At 38.3% G+C, this 17,402-nt stretch overlaps 1 protein-coding gene across 10 annotated transcripts in view; it reads left to right on the top strand.

The window, feature by feature from the left end:
• RGS7 (regulator of G protein signaling 7) overlaps nucleotides 1-17,402 on the top strand; it is a 525,490-nt gene that overhangs the window by 310,007 nt on the left and 198,081 nt on the right. Inside the window, exon 1 of one of the 10 annotated variants that reach the window (XM_045453100.1) lies at nucleotides 14,330-14,398. The exons of the other annotated variants lie outside the window; for them this stretch is intronic. The gene's annotated coding sequence lies outside the window, so the exon portion shown is untranslated. Of the gene's footprint in view, nucleotides 1-14,329; nucleotides 14,399-17,402 lie in introns of those variants that run through there. 10 annotated transcript variants of the gene reach the window in all.

Genomic DNA, 17,402 nt, shown 5'->3' with positions numbered 1-17,402 from the left:
CAGGAAATGTACTAGAAGGTATAGTTTACTGAACTGAAAGTGGATAATAATTTTTTTAAGACTCATATGTAGAACGAATGGACCGATAATGAGCATTCAAAATCATTTGAACATGTAATCTTTCACAATGTCTATTGGAAATACTACACAAAAGAAAGGAAATGTTATACTACATACAATAATTAATGACAATTTCTCTAGGATAAGAGGGCGTATAAATCCTGGAGCATGCTACAAGGAAATGGAGACGAGAGGAAATATAAGTAAATTGCTGTTAGTCTTTTATATAGTTTTCATTAAGAATTGTCTTATATTTGAACTTAATAAATTAAAATTTTGTTGAAATGTACTATTTAAGAAACAAAACAAAGGAACAAATAAAACAAAGGGAGAGAGAGAGTAACAAACCAAGAAACAGATTTAAATCTAGAGAACACACTGCTGGTCACCAGAGAGGAGGTGGGTTGGGAATGGGTGAAGTAGGTGCTGGGAATTAAGGGGTGCACTTGTCATGGTGAGCACAGGGTATTGTATGGAAGTGTTGAATCACTATATTGTACTCCTGAAAGTAATATAACACTGTATGTTAATTTACTGGAATTAAAATAAAGCTAAAAATGTATTATTTAAAGTTATAGAAGTGACCACGAATAAAATAAACAAGACACATATACATACCACCTTCATTTTTCAAGAGGAAGAAAAATACAACTCATATAGCAAAAAACAGAAATAAAAATAAATTATAGGAAGCATAACCATAGACATACCTTAAAAACCTTACTGGAAAGATGTTTACACAAATGGTGGGAGTTTTTTCCTGTGATAGACTTTTAGGAGATTTTTACTTCTTGGTAATCTCTTCTTGTGTTACCTGAATTTTCTACAGCAAGTATTATGTATGTTGCTAAACAAACTAAATGCATAGATTGTAGTTACCAGAGGGTATATACTTACAGGCTCCCACACACATGACAGGATTCATTTGGAAGAAACTGCAGTCATCACTAAGTATTTTCTTTCTCTGTCTTATATGGGGGATTCATATTACCTTAGTTAATTTAGGAATAGCAGGTGTTCCATTGCAGTATCTTAGTCAATGTGGTTGGTCAAGGATGTCTTGACTTCTTCCTTACTACGCTAACCCACAGACATTTTCAGACAGCCCATCATGCCCTAGTACTTGATAGATTCTGAGGATACAACAAACAAGACATTCTTCCAATCCTCCAGAAGTTCAAAGTCTAGCAGGACAGTTTGTTCTCAAAAGATATCATCTCTCCTTTATCAACAGTGGTACTAAGTTAGTTCACAGCCAGGATCCTGAGTTTTTGAAACTGAGTCTGAGTGCTCAGAGCCTCTAGAATCCTAAGTGCAGTAAGTGATGTGAACCTCCAGTCCCCCTTTGCCCAGCTTGCAACTGAGAGTTTGTAGCTGTGACATCAGGCTGGTGTGGGGCCTGATGTCTGGTGGCTTCGTTTCTGTGGATGACATCAGCATGAGGGTATTGGGAAAAGTGGAAGTTTTGAGATCAAATATAATGGGGCACCTTCGCCACTGGACAAACAGAAGGGACATCTTTGCAGGGATAAGTCTGTAGAAAGTATCAGCATTTGGGGCTTAACCTCAAGATTAGGGTAGAGCTACATTTTTAGGGGTTATTGCTATGTTCAGTGTTCGTAAGAGAGATTGACTGCACATCACAGAGGGATATAAAGTCACATAAACTTCTACAGGTAGTTTCTCTAGGCCTCAGCCTCTCCAGTTAATAAAATAAGAAGTGAGATGATGAGAAAGCCAAGTATGCAATACCAAACTTTGGATTTTGAAGTGATTGGAATTAATTTGACGTTAGTGAAATATCATTGTAGTAAAACTCAGTTCCCAGTAGTGCCAGAGGAATTCATAAAACTAAAAAATTGAAACAGAAGTAATAAGCCCCTTGTCAATTTTTCAGAAGTGTCTATAATTTTCTAAGTATTTTCTTCTTTCAGTTCACTTTCAAAAGGTAATAATCAGAATAAAAATATGCCTCTAAAAGCATGTCATATTTTCAGAGAGTCTCACAGTTCAACATTGAATCTATGAATTCTAGCATAGCCTTCTATCTACATTTGCCTCTGAACTGCATATGTAATTTAATCATATGCGCGCACACACACACCTGTTGGATAAATACAACAACTTTACATAAAGGAGAGTTGCAGAGACATGTTCCTACAGGGGTTAATATATGCTGTTGGTTATTTAGAACCAAGATTTATAATAACCAGAGCGAGATTTCTGAGAACAGGAAAAGGTTTTTAAAAAGGTAAAAATGTGAGTCTACATATTTTTCCATAATTATCTACACATGTCAAGCTGCTTGCAAGAAAACCTTGGGGAAAAGGACATTCAGTAGAAAAAGCTGTTCATTAAACACCCATGCCTATGCATGTCAAATACATTTGGAAGCACATTTGCCAAAATCAATAAAACTCTTTGGAAAAGAACCTTAGTCTAGTGGCTTCAGCATAAATGATGCCTCTACTTTTCTGATGGCTCTAGCCCATCAAAGCTTAGTTTTCTAAAGAATAGACTCAGTTTACAGCAAACACTAAAAGGCCAAGAGTGGCCAAGGGAAGATATGTCCATCTTGGGTTATTCTTCATAGTTGTTCTACAGGTAAAAATTGTCTTAAAGAATAAGTATATCTGATTGGTTTCTGTCCTTCCTAGTGCATCATCATAGTGAGATTAGGGTAGGATTTTAGGAGAAGCAGCATTTGGACCCTTGAAATCATTTTATGTTCAATTGTCTTTAACACAGGTATGAATCTACTGTTAGAGTAATGCTGTCAGTTAAAAGCAAAGACCCTAAGTCTTAGTGTCTAAATACAATAGAAGTTTATTTGTTGCACACACAATCCAAAGCAAGTGTCCCTGATCAGCCATCATCTCTCCTCGAAGTAGTGATTCATGGATCCAGCATTCTTCCATCTTATGGCTCTGCCATTGGCACCAGGTGACTTTCAAGGTCTCTGGCTTGTGTGCCTCAACCTATAAGAGGAAAGATCATAGAGTATCATGTACAGGAGATTTTGGTGGCCAGGCCTAGAAAGTAGCACAGATTACTCCACTCATTCCACACGGTTGGAATTTGGTCATACACCACAGTGAATTGCAAAGGATCATGAGAAATCTACTCTGGATGCATGCCAAAGAAAAAGAAGATGTGCCAGCAAGAGGCAATTGTAATAAATACAGCTATGAATCTAACTTTCCCTGTTCACTTCCCAGAGCACTTAGTTGGTCTACACATCATTGCACATGATGGACCTATGTTATCCTCAATAACACAGATCTCCATCTTTCCAACCTCAGATAGATATTTCCTAGCCAGGTACTCTGTGACTATTAAGCCAACTTAAAGCTTTCATTATAGCAACATCTCACTTCCAGATGCCAATTTCTGTGTTAGTAACGTACCTTGGCTACTCTAAAAGATACACCCTCAAATCTTAGTTCATTAGTTGATTCATTATAATAGAATTTTTTTTCTTATCTGTGTAAAGTCCAAAACAGTTGTCCCTAGTCAGCTTTCTTCCAGGTTGTGATTCAGCCACTCAGGCTTCTTCTACCTTGTGCTTTTCTTCAGCTTAACTTTGTGGCTCACGTGGTCACCATGTTTGTCCATGGATTCAAACAGAAAAATGCCTGAAGGTTCATATGTGGGAAGTTTTTATGAGCCAGCCTGGAAATTTCTGCTCAGCTTACATTGGCTAGTTCTCAGTCACATGACCACAACTGCAAGGGAAGCTGGGCACATGTGTCTCTGTGTCCAGGAAGACTTGGTTAGTTGGTCGTTACTACAGAACACTTACGCAAATCATTGGATCCCTGCTCCCAATTATCCATATTTGTACAATGGAGCAGCAAATAACTTATCAAGTAACTTCAAAGGCTTCTTCAGGAAACTATGTTGATTGCTCATTGAAGTGGGAAAAGACACCTTTGGAATGAAAAGTATACTAAATTGTATGTGCTTTAGAATTAGACTTTTTATGTGATAAATGTGGCTAAGGACAACCACCACCAACCACCGCAAGCACCCAGCAACTACAGCAAAGCTGTTTTCCGGATGACACTTCTTTGCCCTTTATGCCTTCAGTGGCATGACTAATGAATGAAAATCTATTGCAAATCAAGAATGTAATGCATAAGTAGCCAATAGCATAATTATTCTGTTTTTTTCAATGTGATATGTACTTGCACCCTTACTATGCTAATGATCAACTGATAGTTTGCTATCACAACTAATGTAAGATTCATTTGTAATTTGTCTTTTATTTTCTGGTAATTTTGAAGATACATAGTTTGACATAAGTAAATGAAGGTAATTAATTGACCTCTTTGAATGATATATCCAAAGGCATGTTTGTATTCCAAATGACAGTGAGTCTTAAAAATATCAGATCATTTTATTTTTATTTTGTTTATTTACCAAAAAAAAGGTTTATTGTGCAATTATTAGTAGCTGGGTACACTGAGAGGCATAAAGTGGAACCAGGCACAATATGTCCTTTAAGAAAGTAAATAAGTAACATATCTGTATTACAATGTGGAATTATGTTCTTTTCCATTAAATAATTGAATTTATAGAGGAAGAGGAAATCTCAATGAAGCGAGGGAGATTTTCAGCTGAATGTTGAAGAAAGTTTGCACTTAAAGAGTTAATTCATGTAAAGCATTAAGAATAATGATAAACATGCGGTAAGTATTCCATCTCTGTTAGCTATCATGACGACCAGGATGATGATGGTGATGGTAATGATGGTGGTGATGGTAGTGTTTGTGATTGTATGAGTTGGTTTGGCCATAACTTTCAGGAGAAAATTTAGTACATCCTTAGAACTGTCAGTCGCTGAGAGATGTCACTGAGAAAGCACACTACATAATTATTCTGAGTGTCTTTTGCACTGTGCCCCAGTTCTGAATTTTTTCCTAATCATCCCTGAGACGATGTTCTCTTCTCTGAATTACTTTGGATCCTTCTTTGAAATGATGATCTTGGAGTGTTGTTGTTTTAACATCCCTCTATTTGATCCCCGTGTTTTAGAGTTAAAGGTAAACACACTGTGTGTGTGTACCTGGAGAAAGTCTGCATCCCTGCCTTTTTCCATGTTTTAATGATCTCTGGCCTGGGAACTCTAGGGATAAACTTAGACATTCCCTTTACATCACGTCACTTAACTTCAGAGCAGGTGCTGGACTGCACACTACCTGATGCCTGTATGCTGTGACCTAGCCTTGCTCTCCTATTTCCCTGCCACCAAGCACTACCCCAACAAGAGATGATGTCTTCCCTTGTATCATGAGACCTACAGCCATGCTTGGATCCTGAGTCCACAGCAAAGCTGTCTCCCCCCTCCCAATAATCCCTCCCTGTTAGTACTTTCTTTCTTAAAATAGTGGCCACTCTACCCTGAGTATCTATTAATATTAAGTATGAAAAGAACTGGAGGGTTAGAAGAATGAAATAGGATGGATGTCTCTATCTTCTTAAATGAGTATTACTTCATACTCTCATTTTCTATCAGTGATACAGATGTCTATTAACATCTGTCATTATTCTGGTTATCATTCTTTGCCCCTTGTCCAGTCTACTTAACATTAGTGTATTGGCTCTCTCACTTCTCCACATGGCCTCAATAAATTCTATCCAAATGAATAAATCAGAACCCCTATTGCTACTCCATGGATGACACAGCATAAGACCTCTCTCTCTAAACAAATGCTGATTATAAAAATACTTGTGTCTTGTTATGTAACCAGCATAACTTTACAGCAAGAAGCATGTTACTTGGTATTTTTGAGTTTTTATGGTTTCCTTTTGCAGGGGAGCTGAGTGTAACTGTCTCATGACTCTTTGTCATTAAATTGACCTTGTTAGCTCTAACCTACAGGTACAGGAATGATAGCTTTGTAACATCCTGTTCCATCACAAGTTTCCAAGCCTCTTGCTTTATTCAATGCTTGATACCTGGAGAGAGAGATATTTTTGTGCCTTCCCCTGCCTGGTGATACTTCATAGTTACTCTGGCAACAGTAATGCAACTTCAGAAATGGTCTAAAGATATTGTTTCAAACTCTTACAAAGGCTTGTTATCTCAGTCATTTGGGAATATATAAGCATGTGAATGAGAATTACTTTTTTTTTACAAATGTGCAGACCAAGCTAAGAAAAGAATATTTCAAAAATACTAAGGTTGTAATCAAGGGTAATATGACACTAAGAATTTACATCTTAATTTTGTTTGTGTTTCTTCATTTTCTCTTTTTATAAAAAGTATAATGATGCATTTATATTTACCAGCAAACACCAAATGTTTGAAGTGTTTCATGTGTTTTTAGATTAGCAGTTCCCGGGATAAGTCTCCTAGGTTGATTCTTCATGAGAATATTCCTTGGCCAAATAATTGTGGGATATGCTATATGCTGAATCTTTTGGGGGGAGGGATTCACAGTGTATGGTAGCATTTTTAAGGTTATGAAAAGTTCTGTAGAAGGATACCTTTTTTCTCTTTTTAAATATTTTTTAACCCAGCACTTCTGAGCATATTTGAAAATAAACCAATAAGCTTCTTCTATCCTTTTGTGGCAGGCAACCTCAATTGCGGTTTAGAATATACTTCAGAAATGTGTGCTCTAAATTAAGGATTCCCAAAGGTTTGGGTATTATGAACAAGTAAAATTAAATAATATATTTGGAGACTGTCATAGTGTTGCTAACCTTATTTTGTCAAGTAAAGACAACACAGGAAAAGCTGGAATCTGCTATTGCTGTAATTTATTAGAAGGGAGGGCAGTTTATCACCAAAAAAACCAGAAAGGACAATAAAAATATAGAAAAATTTTAAATTGAATATATTTAGCTTTATAAAAATTTCAACATGCCATATTTATTTTTCTCTTTTTATTGTGAACCAATCTGAGAATTTCATCACGAGCATATAATACACATCCATTGTTTTTTAGTATGGATCATTGCTTTCCCTTTCTTCTGATATCAGAACCCCTACTCTTTTATAAGGAGAATTCATTCAGCATGGTTAGCTTGGGATATTGTGAGGAGGGCTCACTGTGTCTGTTGGTCAGAGGGGTGGGGTATGACTTGGGCTGGCCCAATTGAGATTACTGTCCCCTGATCACAATCTTGGACTATCAGCTTCCATCTTTGGTAATATGTGGAGAGGATTTTTTGTAGGAACATTTTTAAAAGGTTACTTTGGCTTTTATGTGGAGAATGGCTTTACAAGGAAGAGTGGAAGCCAAGAGACCCATTAAGAGGCCCATGGAGAGATGATGGTAGCTTAGACTAGTGTGGAGACAGAGAAAGTGAGAATGAATCAGGTTTTGAGATTCTTGTACTGACAGAGCCAATGGAACTTGATGATGGGAACAGTGAGGAAAAGAGACAGAACAGGGAGGATCTAGGTTAGGATTTGTACAGCTAGATAGGAGCCAGAGCCATCTACTGAGGAGTGTGTGTGTGTGTGTGTGTGTGTGTGTGTGTGTGTACATTTTTAAAAGTTACATAAGTTGTGACAAAATCAGACCAACTTAAATGAATTACAGTAGAAATCCACATCTGTCAATCAGTATTGGATGCACCTGTTGTCTTGACAGACCATGTTGGTGTAAAAGAAAAAAAGACACCACCTCTAAACCTTACAGTCAATCCAGTATTGTCTTGATAACAGGAGGTAAAACACTACACGTAGCTTATTCCTTTAAATAAATTGCCAAACATCAGTGAGAAAGTGGCAAGCTAAGAAGAGTAATCTTTACACTCAGCATAATAGTTTAATCAAATGCTCTTGGACAAACATGGATGCTGTAGTATTGTGTCGTACATCATTTGGGAATGCCTTCAGCAGAAAGCTGCAGAACTATCATCAGTATAATGTGTCTGTGGTTTGTGTCTCTCCATTTCACATATTGTCACAACCAATTTTATTTAAAAGGTGAACACCACCAAAAAGAAGTGAAATAAGATTAAGCTAATTCAGTCTTTTTGGCAGCTGTGGCTTATGTCAGACTTTATGCACATAAGCAACTGTTTCCTGCATAGTATATTTATGTATCGATGCTGTGGAATCAGGGAGTTTGGGGGCAAGATGTCAGTAAGAGTATATTATCCCCTTTAAGGAGAATTATTCAGTTTACCTATAAATAGATCAGCATGCTGAGAAAATTGATGGCAAATGAGACCCAGGGATGCAAGGTAATTGGATAATCATGGCATTTATTCTCGTTCAGATGTTGTAACATTCATCTTGAAGGCTTGAAATATTAAATGTCTTATTTTTCACATGCCACTGAACAGAATATTCTGATCAAATGGCAACAACAGGTTCTATAGCAAATGTGTGGAAACTCATTTCTAAAATGTTTAGCCTACCACCCAAATTGTCATAAACCACAATTCCAAACCCCGTGTCAACCTTTTTTTTTTTTTTAATTAAAAAAGCTAGATTTGCAGGGGGGAAGGGTTGTTTTTAAAATGAGTGAATGTTTGGGGCGCCTGGGTGGCTCAGTCGGTTGGGCGTCCGACTTCGGCTCAGGTCATGATCTCGCGGTCCGTGAGTTCGAGCCCCGCGTCAGGCTCTGGGCTGCTGGCTCAGAGCCTGGAGCCTGCTTCCGATTCTGTGTCTCCCTCTCTCTCTGACCCTCCCCCGTTCATGCTCTGTCTCTCTCTGTCTCAAAAATAAATAAACGTTAAAAAAAATTAAAAAAATAAAATGAGTGAATGTTAACTGTTTTATTTTTAATTTCCTAAAAGATCACTTAAAATAAGTACTGGTATCTGTACCTGAAGTTGAAAGAAATTGGATGCAATCCATTTTACTAGATTGCTACCTTTTTTTTTTTTCTCACTGTAAGCGTTGTGTCAGTGAGAAAACAGTTGCTTTCTTTTTCACTTCAAAAACCTCACCCTGGGGGCGCCTGGGTGGCGCAGTAGGTTGGGCGTCCGACTTCAGCCAGGTCACGATCTCGCGGTCTGTGAGTTCGAGCCCCGCGTCAGGCTCTGGACTGATGGCTCAGAGCCTGGAGCCTGTTTCCGATTCTGTGTCTCCCTCTCTCTCTGCCCCTCCCCCGTTCATGCTCTGTCTCTCTCTGTCCCAAAAATAAATAAACGTTGAAAAAAAAAATTAAAAAAAAAAAAAAAAAAAAAACCTCACCCTGGAACCCTACTGAACCACCTCAAGATAGGTGTCCTGTTGACCTCAGCCTCTTCAATTCTATCCTCCATTGTCCTGAGGAAAAATCTCTGTTGCAACCCAGCAATCAAATGATTTCTCCCACTTGCCCACATTGGTCAAACACCTTGTCTAGAACTTCCTTTTTCCTTCTCTTCTCTCATCTAATTCCTAACTTCTTGAAGATAAGGATCAAGTCTTATATCCTTGGAAGCTCTCCTGTCTGCCACAGCTCATCCCTCTCTGTGGCTCTTCTGGATCATTGATGACACTTGACTACAGCTGCCATGTTGGTTTTGAAGATGTATCTTGTTATGAATCCATCCTGTCGTGCTTCTCAGATTGTTAGACTTTCAAAGACAAAAAACATTGTTGTTGACTCTTGTCTGTTTTGTGTCTCGTTACTTGTCCTTGGCTTTTCTACCTATCCAAAAGGTATCTGTACCCTGACCAAAACTCACCGTGCCTGTCTAGGTTCTCACTGGTCTCCACCTTCTTTGCTGACTCATAACTTTCTTAACTGAGACACTTTTTTTTTTTTTTGGTTGTCTTTTGCAATGCCATGCTCTCCTGGCTCTCCTACGTGTCACCCTCAATCTCCATTCCTGGCTCAAAATCTAATATTGAGATGAATTCTGTGGCACGGGGCTGTGTATTATTCCCTCTTTTTCCATTCTCTAACTATACATCATCTCTAGCTGCATAACAAGTATAATATTGCAACATTCAAGTTTTGGCTATGCATACACTGTAATTGTACTTGTTTCTGTAAATTGAGTATGAATTCCAAACTTTTTCCTAGCAGCCAACTTAATGTAGACATTTTCAATTCAGTAAAGTGATTTCTCAGTCAAATGGAATATTATTAACATAACCCATCACCTCGTGATTCCTCTCATAGTATGCTTTTGATTTTCTTCACAGCATTTAATATCTGAAATATTTTCATTTATGCAACATTACAATTATCTGTCTCTCTCGCTGTAATGTAAGTGCCATCAGAGCCTGACTTTGCATGTCTGGTTCACTGTTAGAAACATGGTTACTGCCCATTCAGAGCTTAATGTTCAAATAGTGGCAGTACACACTAAACAAATAGCTGTTCAGTTAATTATTTATGGATTGTTGAGTGCTAAGAAGAAGTTCTATAAAGAGATAACTTACCAATATCCACCTAGTATTGTCATATTTAGAATGTATGCCTACATCACCATATACTGTCCATTCTATGTAGTGAATAAAACAGCCTGAAGAATTTAGACTCTGTTTCATCTGAGATATGTCATCCTATTGTGATTCAGTTTTAACACCAGTCCGCCCTCACTTCCAGGAAGTTAGTGTACTGTTGATTATATTTATAGTATTGACTTTGTTCATTATCGAGTAGACCTCTTGGCATTTGGGTTCTGTATTCCCTTCCAGTAGCTCCATCAGGTCACTGAATTCATTGTTATAGTTATAGTTAGTTATAGTTATAGTTATAGTTATAGTTATAGTTATAGTTATAGTTAGTTATAGTTATAGTTGTTATAGTTATAACATAACCTGTTACAGTTACGTCCTTATATGAACTGTCATATCCTCCACTCAAGGAAAAGCTTTTACAATTTCCCATGCTTCATCCTCTCTAGCTTTCCAGGTGCAGATTAAAGAAAAGAACAGTCCTCCCTCCTACAAATTTGGTCTTAGTGATTTTCAACCATACATAGTATGAAGTGCTCCCTCCCGCAATCACAATACCCCTTAGCATTAGTGGTTAAAAGAGCATGAACCTGGTGTCAGCCTGTAGGTTCAAATCTCAGCTATCCAGCTGTATGGCCTTGGGCAATGACTGAATTTCTCTGTTTTACTAGTCTGGGCTATAAATGGGGAATAATAATAGCATCTAAAGTATTTTTTGTGAGGATTAAAATGCCTAACACGTGTCAGGCCTTTCAGCCATTCATAGGCACTTAGTAAGCATTCAATAAAGCTTAGATTGCACATTCCAGTTACTGCTACTACCTACTAACCACTGGCCTATCATCCTTAAGGACTGTGTATTTTACTTTCCCTAAAAGCTGGTCTCCTCAACTCTTTTGTGCATTTGAGAGCACATTAAATGGCCTAAAATACTTTGCCTTTCATAAATTGCAATGTGTTTTCTCTACCAAGATGGCATTCACTCTTCCTGAGAGCATTTTAGACTTCCTCATAATAGAGCTTGAAACCAATTGACCCTTGAGGCAAACTCCTGGGGACAAAATAGAATGGAAGCTACTGAGGAGTTTGAAAGTTTCTAAAATCAGTAGCTCTCAGTAGGAATTTATCAAAAATTAAAATGGGTGGAAATTAGCATTTTAATTTGCAATCAGGGGTTGCTGTGACTTATTCTAGTTCTTGATAAAGGGGTGAGACTATCACATTTGCTTTTCTAATATGGGCACAATACAAAGCTGGCCTAAATTGTCCTCAGTTAAAATTAATACATAAGCATTTCAAATCAATGAGCTACAAGGCCTTTTTGAGCATAAAGAAACATGTCTCTCCACAATTTCCTTTGTTTTCTGTGTATACACATTAGTTTCTTGACTAAACTTGACTTTGCACTCCGTAATTTAGTCTTCCGTTTGGCATCCTTAAACTTATCAAATGACATTTACGTTAGATGTGATTATCTTTAAAATGGGCCAGTTCACATTTATTTCTTGACCTTAATAAGTAATGTAGTGAGATGTCACCCAGAAATGTCACACACTAGCTCCTTATCCCTCAGTAGTGTTTGTGACCTTCTTGTTGGAAGGTTAAGAGAGGAGTAAAGCCAGTGGAGGAAATGAGGGCCATTGTACTTCCACTCAGCCACAAGGACAGACAAGCACAAACCTCAGGAACTGTTACTGTGATCACCCAAGGCTGGAAGGTTACTGAGAAGAACCTCCTGCATCTGAACCAGATCTGCTTGACTTGAGTCATATTTCCCTTCTTGTTCTTCATAAGCATGGCTTTCAGCTTTCAAGCACCTATTATGTGAAGGCACATGTTTCCCCATAACACTGTGAATATACTATTTCTCTTTGAGTATAATGATTCACGCAGGACTCTAAAACTAGACTGCCTGAGTTCTAGCCCTGGCTCTACCAATCATGTGATCTTGGGAGAAATAGTTCATCTTTGGGCTTCAGAGCTCTTATTTTTAAAATGGTGTTAAAAAGCACTATCAAAGCAAAAATTGCACTGGACAAATTTAAACAAGTAAGGAAAACTTTACTTGGACTATCACAAAAGGGAGAGAAAACAGAAAGCAATCTGAACTCAACTCCACTGAAGTTGAGTTTTTAAGAGTTTTTAAGAATTGGGTGAGGAAGATCACAGGTCATCTGTGTTTGTCAATTGGCTTTACTTAAAGAGAAAGTCATCTTTCTTGTATTTTTCTGAGAGGAAATAGTCGTACAACTTGGGTCAAGACCCCGCTAAGATTAGGTTCCTATCCTCTCACAGAGACTGGGATTTAGGGGTGCTGTCTTCTTGATGATTACATTTCATGGGGTTGGCTCCCAGCTCTTTGAGACAGACAGTCCTAAGTTGTAAAACAGGCTAGATGTGTTAAAAGATTTATATCCCCAAAGGTCAGGGAAAGGGTTTACAATTACAGGTTTTCAAAAGTAAATGCTCTAAGAAAAGGGAGGTTGGGGCTAAAACTCAGGAAGAAGCCTGTCTAAGCTTTAGTCAAGCTGAGGAAAATATCCTATCTTGGTCTGTACCTACATCCTATAGTTTTTATAATTATTTTTTTTTTAATTTTTTTTTCAACGTTTATTTATTTTTGGGACAGAGAGAGACAGAGCATGAACGGGGGAGGGGCAGAGAGAGAGGGAGACACAGAATCGGAAACAGGCTCCAGGCTCTGAGCCATCAGCCCAGAGCCTGACGCGGGGCTCGAACTCAAGGGCCGCGAGATCGTGACCTGGCTGAAGTCGGACGCTTAACCGACTGCGCCACCCAGGCGCCCCAGTTTTTATAATTATTAAACGGATAAAACCATGTAAAGTATTAAAAACAATGTCACGGGTGCTAAAAAAAAGTATTACTAATTATTCATGATAGGGATAGCATCTGTGGTTTAGAGAATGGAGTTTGGAATCAAACAGATCTGCCCATAAATTCTTGCTTAGTGAGGTCATTGGCAAGTTACCTGACCTTTTAAGCCTTATTTTTATCATATACAACATGAAATTGAAAGCATTTATGATAGGGCTATTGTGAAGAATAATGAGGTTTTGAATATGAAAAGCCTTGTGTATAATTGGTTATCAAGAAAGGGCAACTAATATTGTTGTCCTAGGTCCCCGCACTGCACCTAAAATGGCTTTCTTAAACAGTATGGCAGAACATCCAGTTGTCAGAGAGAATCCACAAGGCCACCTTCCTGTCACTGTTCTCGCCCCCACACCTCAGGCCATCCTTTCCCACTGTTATTCTCAAGTTGAACAGAGTACATACTTGTGTATTGAAAAGTAAAGGACAGCTATAGTGGTAGGGCACCTAGTGATTAATGATTAATGGAAACAAATTAAATAGATTTTCATAAGGTATAAAACTGGGATATTATCATATCCATTAGAATGTTTCCTCTGAGATTTTTAATAGTAAAGAAGAAAACATTACATCCTAGTTAATAGTCTACCCTCCACTTACTTTTATTTTCCTATATAGGTTTAAAAGTTATGAATACAGAATCTAAAAGTGTCCCCATTCCACCGAGTCAGCTAATACCTTGTTCTTACTCTGAAATTGGATAAATGTTCTTGTGCATCCATCCTTCCAGTAAGCTGTACAATTTGGCATTGCTCTGCACCAATCAGAGGTGTGCTGCTGTCCAAATGCTATGTATGTTCTCAGGATTGAAGCCAAAGCATTACATCCAAGAGAATATCTAAACATTTTGAAAATGAATCACACACCTTGGAAATTAAGACAGTAAACTGGATTTTGACACAACTGTTTTTTGTTTAGAAATGGAATGCTATTGTCTCCTTGCTCTCCTGTTTACCCAGCCCTCCACCCCAGCCCTGGCATGAGTGCTGAGCCAGTGAGGAAGAAAACAGTAAACCTGCTTATCACAGTAGAATGAGGACTGCCAAGCAGCTGCTGTGGTTTTACAGACGAAGATAGCTAAGTGTAAATTGCTCATTGTTACTGATGCATGCAAAATAGAACTTCTTTGGTTCTGGAGCCCAGATTGAAATTTGAGAAAGAAAATAAGAAGATGAGGCAGTGCAGCTATGTTGACAGGACTAATAGGGAGCTCTACCAACACTGCAAGTCTTTCTGTCAGCATTTCTAATTAAACTGTAAACAGTAACTGGCTTACCCTTCTGTCTTAATTTTCCATTTATAATATAAGAGCCATATTATTTGCTTCCTCTCTATTCAAAGGAATCATCCAAAATTGCCTCTGAAGACAAAATATCGTGACTCATTCTGGGACAAAACAGTAAGTTGATACAATTGATCATGTTTCTTTGAGGATCTAGCCCCAGTGATTGTATCACAGAATCCATTGTATTGGACAAGGAATAAAAACACCCTTCTCTGTTCTTCTGGGGCAATCTATAACTTTACACAGAACTTTAATTGTTTAACCAAACCGATAGGCTTGCCCAGTGCGATAGCTAGCTAATGCATTTTAGTCGGTCAAATGGTTGTTTCCCCTAAATATGTCCACATCCTGAACCCCAGAACCTATTAGTGTGAACTTACTTGGCAAAATGGCCTTTGTAGATATAATGAAGTTAGGAATCTTGAGATAAGATCATCCTGGATTAAGTGGATGGGCCATAAATTTAACAACAAGTGTGCCCTTATGGGAGACAAGAAAGAAAAAGACACAGAGAAGGCCAGGTGAAGATGGAGACAAAGATTGGAATTAAGCAGCCACAGGAATGCCTGGAACAACCAGAAACTGGAAGAAGCAGGGAAAGATTTTCCCTGAGAGCTTTCAGAGGGAGCATGGCCCTGTCGACACCTTGATTTTGGACTGCTGGCCTCCAGAACTATGAGAGAATAAATTCCTATTTGTTGAAGGCCCTCATGTTTGTGGTAATTTCTGTGATCGCCCTAGGAGAGTACACATTCATATTTTATTGATTAGAGAGACCACATCACTGGAATGAGCAATTCATTGGATTATTCTCTTTTGTTTAGATACAGCTTACAAAACAGCCACTTGATCCACTATTATAAAAATCCACTTACCTATAAAAATATGTTATGTTTATAGAAATCAGGGGAGCAAATCAATAATTCATTCCTTTTCATGCAGCCAAACTAGTTACTTGGCATTATGAAGTATGGGGATAACATTAATTGAGCCCCTACTTCATGCCATGCTTTGTAGCCAATGTTATCTAGACCTTATCCCTTCAAAGCAACTTCATGAGGTAAATCACTCTGCACCCATGTTTTCAGATGGAAAAAAAAAGTGATGCAAAAAGAGATTTAGAAACTTGCTAAGATTCTCACAGATAAGAGGATACATGATTTCTACTTTTTTCTCCAACATATTAAGAGTTTGGAATTCATCACTCTTGTCCTTACAACAGGAAAAACTGGAACAAACTTAAAACCAATGATTTTTCTTAGATTTATCAGAGAACTAGGGTCATAGGTCAACCTGCCACCCCAAAACCTGCAGATAGAGTTTCATCCAGGGAAAAGCTGCATAGGGGTGGGGATAGGGACACAGGCTTGTGTACCAGGAGCAGAAGATGCTAAACACCACAAGCTGACAGGAACACTTAAATAGTAACTGTGATGAATTACTGGAGGTTTAGGGAGAGTAGCATGAGAATGAGAAACTCCTGGGTTCATAGTAAGGCCCTCACACATTCTGTACACATTCTGGGATTTCCCTTCAGGAATCAGACCAGGTTCTCCCGGTTAGGCTCTAAGAAAGACTTCTACATGGCCTTGACAGTGGGCAGGGAAAGGAAACTGTCTCAATCTCTTTCGCCCAAAAAAGTTCTTGTCGCCAGGGGGAAGCAATTTTCCAGAGTGCGATTCTGGAACCTTATTCTAGCTAGGGGAAGAGGATTCCACCCCATTTCTGCACTACCTAACCTGAGGGAAAAAAGAAAAAACAAAAACATAGTCACCAGGGGGCAGGATTTCAAGGAAATATATTGGAAACACTAGCTAGGGAAGGGAACAGGAACCCCTCAAGGAGAGTGGGACAGAAACACATGTGAAGCCCATAGCCCCACTAAACAGTCCCACTAACTAGCTGACAATCAGATTATAGAACACTCCCATCTTAATAGAAATAGTCACACTAAAGCCTCATTTACTTCAATCCTGATTACCTTATACAACTCGTATGGCTTTCAACACAAAAATTACAAGAGATGCAAAAATGGGAGAAAAACACAGTCTAAATTTCTTTAAGCATTTATTCATTTTTGAGAGTGAGAGAGACAGATCATGAGTGGGGGAGGGGCAGAGAGAGAGGGAGACACAGAATCAGAAGTAGGCTCCAGGCTCTGAGCTGTCAGCCCAGAGCCCAACGTGGGGCTCGAACTCACAGAGTACAAGATCATGACCTGAGCTGAAGTTGGACACTCAACCGACTGAGCCACCCAGGCACCCCAGAAAAACACTGTCTAAAGAAACAAATTAATCATCAGAACCAAACTAAGTATAGAAAACACACTGGGATTAGCAGATGAGGAATTTAACATAACTATGACTAATATGTTAAGAGCTATAGTAGAAAAAAATAGGCCTAAAAGAAAGAGGAGTAGGATTTTTTAAAATAATAACAATAATAATAAAACCAAAATCTAGGTATATCATATTCAAACTTCAGTAAACCAAAGACAAAGAGAAAATCTTGACAGAAGGAAGAGGGGGATAAAAACCAATGTATCAATAGGAAATGCATGAGAATGACAGCAGTCTTCTCACTAGAAACTGTACAGTCAAGAAGAGAATGGAGTGGAATCTTTGAAGTACTGAAAGAAAAATCTACCGTCCTAGAATTCTGTGTCTAGCTAGCTTATGCTTCAATGTGATAGAGAGATAAAGATTCTCTCACACAAGTAAAAATCGAAGAAAGTCACTGCCTTCAGCCTTGCCTTGCAGGAAATGTGAAAAGTGGCTCTTCAGGCAGAAGTAAAATGACTTA

Source organism: Leopardus geoffroyi, chromosome C3 (genome assembly GCF_018350155.1).
Source record: "Leopardus geoffroyi isolate Oge1 chromosome C3, O.geoffroyi_Oge1_pat1.0, whole genome shotgun sequence".
Classification (NCBI taxonomy): Eukaryota; Metazoa; Chordata; class Mammalia; order Carnivora; family Felidae; genus Leopardus; species Leopardus geoffroyi.
This window is presented reverse-complemented; position numbering and strand designations above follow the sequence as displayed.